At 40.3% G+C, this 10,504-nt stretch overlaps 1 long non-coding RNA gene across 1 annotated transcript in view; it reads left to right on the top strand.

Annotated features, from left to right (window-relative positions):
* Positions 1 to 9,824, top strand: part of LOC108446462 — an 18,349-nt gene extending 8,525 nt beyond the window's left edge. Inside the window, exons 2-3 of the long non-coding RNA XR_001861640.1 lie at positions 169 to 231; positions 5,513 to 9,824. This is a non-coding gene — a long non-coding RNA (uncharacterized LOC108446462). The remainder of the gene's footprint in view (positions 1 to 168; positions 232 to 5,512) is intronic.
* The last annotated feature ends 680 nt before the right edge of the window (positions 9,825 to 10,504 follow it).

Below are 10,504 nucleotides of genomic sequence, written 5' to 3' on the forward strand. Positions count from 1 at the left end.
CAGTCACTGGATACTTTATTTTTCACTTACTGCAATATTTTTCATGTACATTTTGAATCTACTTCTTAACGTCCTTGGTGATTTAATGAAATTCATATGACTTTGATTTCTTTCCAGAATTGCAGCCTAAAACATATTTCCTATCCTCTCTTTGATGTTTTGCTTTAGGGGAATGTTCTTTAGATGGACTATTCTTAAATGACACCCTCTGTGAAGACTCTATTCCTTTCCGTAAGTACATTTTAAGCTCCTTCTTAATAGTGCACTCTAGTATTCACCTTTAATGTCACCCTGCTCATCACATCAAAGTAACGTGTGTCCGTAGTGCTCCACTGGGCTGTAATGAGCAGTGTGCCTGACAAACATCCGACGATGTGCATGTGAGCACATTTCAGTGGGGTATCTCCTGAAATCACACCCTGCTTGAAACAGAGCTAACTACGCTCCTTTCCAAACAACCAAATTTGTCTCCCAGCTGAAATAACAGGATCTCTTCCCAAATTCCTGTCTAGAGGATTAAAACTCCTCAGAGCACCCTGTGGCGAGACACATGAAGCCTGGAGAGAACTGAGCTCCTCTGAAGCCTTGTAGACTGTCTTCTGGGTGGGAATGGCAGGGGGAAGCAGTCCTGTTAGTCAGCACTGCTTCTCCAAGCACAGGTCATACAGGCCCCTGTGCTACTACACATGTGGTTACTGCCCTTTGTCCTGGAGTCTCACTATTTTTGAATCATAGGAAGGTCAGATATTTCAGATCACAATCTCACTAGTGATGACTAAGTGTTTTCATAACATATGCATCCCTCAGTAGCCTGCTACCACTGTAATTCAGGCTGTTCAACCCCTAAAGACTGATTCTGAAATAGTCTCTTCCCCAGGCAAGCACCTCCCCAGTTGAAGAGTTCAGAGTACCCGGGCAAGGGCAGACCAATGAGTGTTGCTCCAAAGGCACCTTCAGGGCTGATGTGTTTGACATTGTTTTGCTTACACTTCCTGCTGCAAATCAAGATGACACTTAGGAAATTAATATATAAAGCCCCTTTATTGAACCACTACATCCCGTTAGCAGCTCAGAGACCAGCTGTGAACACTTGCTTGCCAAAGCTCCCTATTGACATCGTGAAAGCATGAAGCTTTTAATCAGACCACGCAGAGATAATTTTTTAACCTTTTCCCCCACCACTTTTCCCTCCCCAGTGCACTGGCCTTGGCGTTTCGTAAACCAGCAGAGATGCATTCTTAGAAAAAATGGACAAATCCATCAAATTCTAATGCCCCATTTGAAACTGTTCAAAAAACAGCATACATGAAATAAGGGTTTTCATTGTGATTTTCAGTGATTAAATATATATCAGAAAGATGTCACAGGGACACTGCACTAAAAATTTAATGTTTGGAGGGGGAAGTATATACATATGTTCTTAAATAGAAAATTTTCCCTGCACTTTGGCCACATACACTTATTGGTAAAGACAATTTTTCAAAAATAATTACTACTGGAGCTGTTCATAGTATTAGTTTTCATAAATTCATACAGTTATAATTAATATGTGCCTTTCAAGGACCTAAAAGGGAAGGCATTCAATATTTCTTGTCTCTAATTTTAGTATGATCTGATTTTCCTCTGGTTGCCTTTCCAAACACCTGGGGCCAGCCATATGAGTAAATTAGATTGTGCTAAAATGCATATTAATGAAGCTCAAGCAATGATTCCCTAAAGGGACAGTAAAACTATATATAGCTCCTTTTATCCCCCTCTCTTGGTTAATGTGCATTTCAACACATTTAGATCCAAGTAAAATCATGCCATTTTGGAATAGCCAAACAAACAAACAAAAAAAAAAAAACCAACAAAGAAACTCTTAAAACAAAAACTGAGAAGCCTGTTTATTTGAAGTGTCTAAATGATCACTCCTTTTAGCACTTGTATTTTAGAATTGTTTCCTATTAAAAATGGATTTCCTATTAATTTATTTATCCTATGTAAAAAATATAATATCAAGACATTTGGTAAGAAGTGGCATATTTTTAAACTGCCTACAGCAATCTCAACATTCTCTTCTCCATTAAAAAACCCCAATTGCTCATTATAATGGATAGCTGTGGAGGGCGACAAGCAATTACCACGTGTGACTCAGTACACAGACGGAAGAGTTTTGGAAAAGGACACAATACTAAACCCCACTTCCTCAAGAAAGTCCAGTGGAGCTCTTGGGGATTGTCTACAGCAGCAGTTCAGTCTGGACAAGGCGGATGTTTTTTAAGTGGGTCATTGCGTACCATGCCTTGGTTCACACCACAGAGTGGTCAAAGAGCACATGGACCTGATTCATGGAGGAGAAACTAGACTGGAAGATACACCCAAGAGGCACACTGAAAGTGCCCTGACTGCTAATGGGCATTCAGCTCACAGAAAGAGATAAGTGAAGTCCAAAATGGAAACAAAAATATGTGGGCACTGGCTCCTCAGCACCACCACTTTTAAGTCAGGTAGATGCAGAGGAAACTGCTTGAATGACTAGGGAAGCCCAGTTTATCATACCAGAAAAAATTGGTTTGGTTATTAGAACTAAGGATTAGAAAGGATGTGACTCAGTGGTTAACTGCAGGAAGGGAACAGAACCACCAATTCACAAAACAAACTGACACAAAAAACAAGTGAGTATTAATTACTTACATCCTAGAAATTAGAAGGAAGGATTAGAAAGAATATCTAAACAAAACTGAACTTTTGCAACAACTTTTCAGCTGTAATATCATGGCTTATGAGAGCTCCAAATGTTTTTAAAATGCAGGTTATGGAAGGAATTGTATAATTTTTTTTAATTTGTGCAATAATAAGTGCAGGAGACAGAATATGAGAGTTAAATCTGTTTGAAAGTGATGATTGATTTCTAAGCATTTTCAAAGCACTTATCCAAGTTGTCCTTCTTGCTATAATCAAACCACTTTTTAAACAGGTTCAAGTAATTTTAAGTGCCTTTCAGTGTAAAAAGAGGGGGGAATATAAGATAACTTACCACTAAAAAAAGCTGAGCAGATCTTTAGGATGAAGAATTAATGTCTCTGTTAAATTGGATAGAATATTGATAGTGGCACATTTGTTAATTGTGGTAATTGCTTACAGCTATCTCTGCATTTCTCTCTTTTTAAGTACTGCAGTACTCATTACAATGGATAACAATTTCAAACAGTGTCTTTACAAACAGTGTAATTGTCAAGCAATTGCAGCTTGTGGATCTGCATGCCAGTCATTGTCAGTCATCAGCCCTGCCCAGTTATGTATTTATATTTATTGCATATTATAGAGCATATCAGAAAAGGCAATCAAGAACAGAGACACTCAGATTCAGTGGCTATCTCGCCAAGAGTTGTCCATCAGCCAGAGGCTTTGCCATGCATGATTTTCAATTAGAAAGAGAACCTTTATATTCGAGAACCTTTCATATATTTATTCAGGTTTTCATTTTCTTCTGAGCACCCCTTCAGAGTCAACAATTGACAATACAGAATAAAAGCTCTCTCTGTATTTAATGAATTTAATTCTTTCATTCCACTCTTCTCTCCCACCGAAATGAAATTTTTAACCATGGCAAAGCCTTACTTGTTACTTTAGGAACAGCATTCAATTTTACAAGTATCGACGTTTCTTTTTGAGGGTCTTATTTTTACCATTATTTGCTTTCTTCCCCTACTGCTTGCGCTGTTCCCTTCTCTCACCTCAAATACCCAACCTCTTGCTTTTCTCTTTGAAGACAATCCCAGCCTCCCCTTGCCACCATGGGTAATGTCTGGAGTCTATTGGTTTCCCCCACCAAGAACTGCAGGAACAAGTATCTTCTATCTGCCTCCCCTCTGCCTCCTCACTACTATCTATCTCTAGGAGCAGGCAAAACATGTCTGTCCTCCTGAGTCTGAGCAACTGTTCTTGAGGCAGGTGTCCTGGTAGGAAGTGATCATTTGTTTCCACTGATTCCTCTGGACACCCAGGACACTGGCAAAATTTGACTCACTTATGTGCTATCCATCCTTGATGTGGATAAAACTGAAATTAACACTGTCCCCTCCAAGAAGTAATGATTTTGTGAAGGTTTTGGAATCACTCATGATGAAATGGGCAATGAAATGGTAGAACAAAAGCCACCCACATATAGGTGCACAGGCAAAGAATTCTCTCACTCAGAAGCAGTCCTGGGCACTATGAAGGAAAATCCACTATTTCAGTATGTTCTCCCAGGAATGAAACATTAAATCAGAGTTCTCGCAGAGTTTCTTGAGACTCTGCTCTTATTCTATAACCATAGGATGGTTTAATTAGGCTTTGAAAAATTAAAATGCCAAAAATAAATTTGAGCAAATATTAGCAAATGCAGAATTTCAAACTGAAAATAGTGACAAAGCAAGATTTAGCTAAGATTTTTTTACTACATCTGACAGTGTCTTTCTATAAAAGTAATTCCAGGTCAGTTAAATTGCTCTTGGAAAAATTAAAACTTATGCATAAAATATGTAAGACCTTTAACTTCTCATCTTCTATGTTTTAATTGTATGGCAAAACATTTTGCTAAAGTAATTTTGTGCAGTTAACTTTGAAGCAGTTTTAAAAAGTCAATGACATGGTTTTAAAATATAGCACATGAAACAATATTTCCATCAACATGCAGCAGTTGCCATAAACAGCCTTAATTTCCAGACTAAATTAGTGCTCTAAATATATTCAGACAAATTAATGCAATGGAAAATTATAGAACCCAAATTGTATATTTATTTATTGCAACATGTTTCACTTGCATCTCATCTGCCATTCATACAAGGTTACTTCAAGTTTAGTAATTTTTCCCCTTTTCATGCTCAAATTGAGAGGAAAACATGACTCCAAATGTTCATAACTGAGTTGAAAAACACATTTTGGACTAATCTGCTCACTAATCAGCAATATTATCTCCTATATATCATGCATTATAATTTCATTTAAATTGTTACTGCTGTGTTCAGCTGTTTAAGACTTCAAGTAAGTGAACAATAATTAAAATTGGTTTTTCAGTTTATGTGTGGGCTGGTTTTGAAGCAGCCAGCCCTACGAAGTGAACTGAGTTGCACAGAATCACCAGTACACGTGCAGGGTTTTTTTCACTGTCTGTCTCCTGATAACAACTTTGTAATTGGTTTTGGAGTGGCACACAGTGCAGGCAGCCTGAACTGGAGCACTACTGAGACTGGCTTCACTGAGAGAGTGTTGTATTCTTTGAGGACAGGATTTCTAATAGCAAAGAAAACCCTCTTAGATAACGATATACCACTGATCATCTCAGGTTGGGACAATAGAAAGTAGATTACCTCCCCCAGCAATTGCAAATGCTGAAAATCAAAAGTGGTGAGTGGTAAAATTTATTTCATAGTCCTAAAAAAGGCTTCTACTTTATTACAAAGTAAGGCCCGGTTTCTATGACACAGCAGACTGTCCTCTAATTTTTCAGATTATTTTAAAATGAAGACTTTTTCTCTTCTTTTAGACATTACAGCTTATTATGAACAGAAACCTTAATTGTTCAGTATGCCACCTGTTTGACAGAAGGAAATGAGGAACAATTACTGTCTGTGGATTTCACATGGAGCCAGGAAAGACAATGAAAAATGAAGCAAGTTATGTTTTATAAGGGAAAATGAAAAGCCATTTATGAGCACCGGAATTAATGGCTCTCCTTGAGATATATATATATTTTTATTATTTTATATGTTTTTATGTCTCACAGTTGAATTATATTAGCTTTACCTTCTTTCTGGTACTTCTCAAATCTCTCGTCACACTTTGATGAGGTGTGGGGAGCTGGGAGTGGGAATGGGTACCGACAGACTGAGGATCTCCTGCTTCTGCATGTCCATGTGAGCCAAAGAGAGCCACTCTGCTCATCCATCATCCCAGGGAGGAGAAGGCTTTGTGAGCAAAACATGTTGTGTGCTGGTCCCTTACAGGAGCTCCTTAAACATCACTAAACTGATGGCATTCCCAGGTGTGGCCAATTCTGGTTGAACAGGTCAAAAGCTGGTTGTGAGGAGCTGAAGTAATCACAAATATGAAACCACAATAAAAATGCAGAAATAAATAAAGAGACTAAAATTATATATAGTAATGACAAATTAATTACAAATACAGTTGAGTCGCTGCAAAATCTGCTGGCTCTTCCACATCACCTCTGTCCCTTCTTCCATTCACTTCATCTGATTAAAATACTCACTTTCTGTCATGTCTGACATCAAGTAAGATGAACTTGGAAAATCCCACCCAGGACTTCTCAAGACCAGGTGCCTCCAAAGTATCCAGACTTGCCTTGGAAAAATTGGGTTTTGAGGTTCTCAAAACCACAAAAAGCTTTTGGTGAATGACTTCCAGCTGGGAAACCAACGGCTGCCTTTCTCCAATCTCTCAGAGCAGTGAATCTATGGCAAATAAATAGTTGCTGTCTAGCAACATTGATATTAATATTCTGTCTGGGGAAGTCTCTATTGGCTGCATGATTTATCATGAAAAGTTGGAAGAGCCATAACTGCCAGCACACAGGTCAATCATGGGCACAAAAAAAATGTTCATATGGGCAGCATAGGGCCACCCAGCTCCAGATGTACAGAAACTCCTTTTCCAGATGCCTTATATGCAAAAGCACATGGAAAGCTATGTCCCGTATGTTTTTTGTGCAGTGCATGGGATTAAAACCTGTAGTAGAGGAAATCTTACCTTTTCTCTGATCTATGGCAACCCTAGCAGCAGCTGTGCTACCTTGCAGGCCCTTCCAGACCAGTGCCCAGAGCCTGGGCTTTGCAGCCATGGATCTTGTCAAGAAGGTCTGAGTGAGACACACTGAATCACACCACACACCTCAGGGTTACCCTTGGTTTGGCCAGCAGCAGCAGCTGCAGGACAGGGGTTTGTGCCCAGGGAGAGGTCCAATGCTCACCAAACCCAGGGTAGCAAGGCCCCTGACAAGAGCTAGAGCAGCACACTTTCCTCTGCTTCACAAGCGCTTTTTGGAGGTGGCAGGTTCTGGGAAATTAACACCCAGTGGACATTTTACCCATCAACCACGGCAGTGAAGATGACAATGAATATATTTCAATTGAATTTCCTTTGAAAGAAAAGTTGGCCATGGAGGAAAATAGAGCTGCATTTAAGCCTGAAGAAATTATTTCCAAAACCAGTTTTTTCAGGGTTTGCAAAAAGTCATAAAAGCAGGTAGGTAAGCAATGTACAGCAGCTGCCATAACATTTCAGTCTCTCACACATGCCATCCCAAAGTGCTCCAGAATGGCTTTTCCTCTTAGGAAGGTAAAACAAATGCACCAACATCTCTCAAATACAAAACATATTTCCCCAAAACTCCATAAAGAAAGCAAACTTGAAAATGTTTTTTCAGATGGAACTCTACTCAAGTACAGCACTGTGGTAGTGGGTTGACCCTGGCTGGACACCACATGTCCAGAAAAGCCTCTCCATCGCTCTCCCCCTCAGCTGGACAGGGGAGAGAAAACAGTATGAAAGACTCGTGGATTGAGATAAGGAGAGATCACTCATCCGTTACTGCCATGGGCAAAATCACTTGACTTGGGGAAATTAGCTTAATTTATTGACAATCAAATCAGAGTAGGATAATGAGAAATAAAACCAAATCTTTAACACCTCCCCCACACCCCTTCTTTCTTCCTGGGTTTAATTTCACTCACAATTTTTTCTCCCTCCTCCTCCACAGCAGCACAGGGACAGGGCATGGGTGTTGTGGTCAGTTCATCACATGTTTTCTCTGCTGCTTCTTCCTCCTCGGAGGGAGGACTCCTCACACTCTTCCCCTGCTCCAGGGTGGGATCCCTCCCACAGGAGACAGTTCTCCATGTACTTCTCCACTGTGAGTCCTTCCCACGGGCTGCAGTTCCTCAAAAACTTCTCCAGCACGGGTTTTTCAATGGGTGCAGTCCTTCAGGAACAGACTGTTTCAGCGTGGGTTCCCCACAGCATCACAAGTCCTGCCAGGAACCTGCTCCAGCATGGGCTTCCCACGGATTCACAGCCTCCTTTGGGCATCCCTCTACTCCAGTGTGGAGTGCTTTACAGGCTGCAGGTGGAGCTCTGCATCATCATGAATCTCCATGGGCTGCCAGGGGACAGCCTGACTGACCAGGGTCTTCCCCACGGGCTGCAGGGGAATCACTGCTCTGGTGCAATTGCTGTTCAGACAGGCTTTTTGGCCCCTTAAATACATTATCCTAGAGGCACTACCACCATCGCCAATGGGCCCAGCCTTGGCTAATGACGAGTCTTTCTTGGAGCCAGCTGGCATTGGCTCGATCCGACACACGGGAAGCTTCTGGCAACTTCCCATAGAAACCACCCCTGTAGACCCCTGCTACTGAAACCTGACCATGCAATTCAAATACAAGCATCTTTCCTGCCTCTCACTTCCCTGCCTCCCTCCCTTACCCAAAAAACAATGTCCTGGGGAAATGAGTAGTTGCTGTAGTTACTCTTGACAACTGTTGTGTTCAGGTTTTGGTGAAGGCAGAAGACATTAGAACCACTGAATATTTGAATTAATCTCAGCAGGTCAATTACTACAAAGATTTTCTGCTCTAGTTGCTTGCAGAGAGATGTGCTCTTCTTAAAATCCTAGCTATTTCAAATTTATTTGCAAAGCAAGATATAACAGTGTAAAAAAATCAGTTGAACACAACAATTTTATTGGAGTTCACATGCTACAACAATGTGTATGAACACAAAGCTTCTAGCAAGACAAACAAGCAATCCTGGAGCTGTTTTTAAAGATATCTGCTGTTTGCAGCAATGCAGGACGAGCACTCAGTCAGTTTAACAGGTTTCCTCCTTGATCAATTATTTAGCCTTTCCTTTTCTTTTCCTGAAAGTATGGGTTTGTTTGGTTTTTTAATTTGGTACTATCACTACCTTTAATAAAGGCTGTATCCCTGTATTTCTGCATGTTTGAGTTTGGAGCACTACAAATCCCTGCTTTCATATCTCTGTTTCAGTGATTCCTCTCTATCCCCAGTAGTTTGTCAGGCAGGAGAAGGATGAGAAGTCAATAGAAGTTCCAGCAGATCAAAGAATAGGCTATGTCAGCTCTCCACTGCCCCCACATCCAATATTGTGTTGCAGTCCCCAGGGGCCAAAGCAGAACCTTTCATATGAGAACTTGTACTCAAGAAGTTCCAGAATACCAAAAAATTGATGAAAGTCAAATAAAGTCTGTAGGCTTGAGATTCACAGCACTAAGGGGAGAACGAACACCATTACACACAACCAGAGTAGCTGTACTACAAAAAGGATATAGAAAATAAGATGTCTGAGTAAAATTAGCTAAAACTGCACTGTAATCTTCAATAGAAAAAGAGGTCCTTCAAAAAATTTCCTTCCAGAAACCTTGCATTTATTTCCATACACTATTTTTTTTGCTTTTATTCAAATACTTTATATATGCTTAAGATGCAATTGATATTTAAATTTTGTTCAATCCCTATGAGGTTCAGTGGACAGAAGCAATTCAGTCAGAAACAGAATGATGTGAAAAGCATTGAGGGAGTGCCTTTTCATTCAGTGTGCAGAAAAATTAATATCCACAGGACAGCTGTTAAATAGGGCAGATTTTTTTTCATTGCTTCAATACTAAAAGCCACACTGATTTTGTACAAAGAAAGCATTATATGCTCAAGAAAGATGGGTGACAGAGCTGAAATTTGCTAAAAGGCAGCTGGGAAGAATGTGTTCTACTTATTTGTAATGAAAAATACCACAATAAACAACTAACAGCTGTTGCTTTACTCACATTAATGACTTTTGCTTTTTTTAAAAAAAATAAACCAACTGATTTTGTCAATAGAACAATACACAAAACTCCTAGCTGCACAATTGAAAAGTAGGCAATGTTGAGTAAGATATAATAATTAGTCAAACTTACCAGTTTATATCTCTGGTTAGAAGGAAATTATCCTACCATTAACGATCAACAGTTAAGTAAATAGCCCAGAAATAGCCTTCCTTAAAGACCACAGGGCCAACAGCAGGACAAGCAAAGCAGCAAAAGAGACACATGCACTCTGTAAAAGCTACAAACCCACAGGAGCCCTCAAAACCCAAGCCAGGAGCAGCCTGGTGCACGGTGCTGGAATGGCAGGGGCAGAGCACACCAGGTGCCTGCCTTGAGTCACTTGCTGGATCTGGACAGCTCCTCTAAACTCAGGCCTAAAATACCAGATAGTTACATGGTGCCCTGTTTCTTGTCAGAGGAATGAAACAAGGTGTTATAACAGTTAAACCCGGAAAGTAGAAGCAGGAGAAGCCCCAGGCTGAGGAGGACTTTTCCAACATGCTGAGCAGAAGTACAGGTCTGGTCAAAGCAACTGGCTTCTTTGCAAGCTCTGAATGGTGAGAAATAGCTGGAGCCTAAACTATTCAAATAACTTCATCTTCTGATGCATTGCCATGGTATACCTTATTCTCAGCAGGA

The sequence above is a fragment of the Corvus brachyrhynchos genome, unplaced genomic scaffold (genome assembly GCF_000691975.1).
Source record: "Corvus brachyrhynchos isolate BGI_N302 unplaced genomic scaffold, ASM69197v1 scaffold32, whole genome shotgun sequence".
Taxonomy (NCBI): Eukaryota; Metazoa; Chordata; class Aves; order Passeriformes; family Corvidae; genus Corvus; species Corvus brachyrhynchos.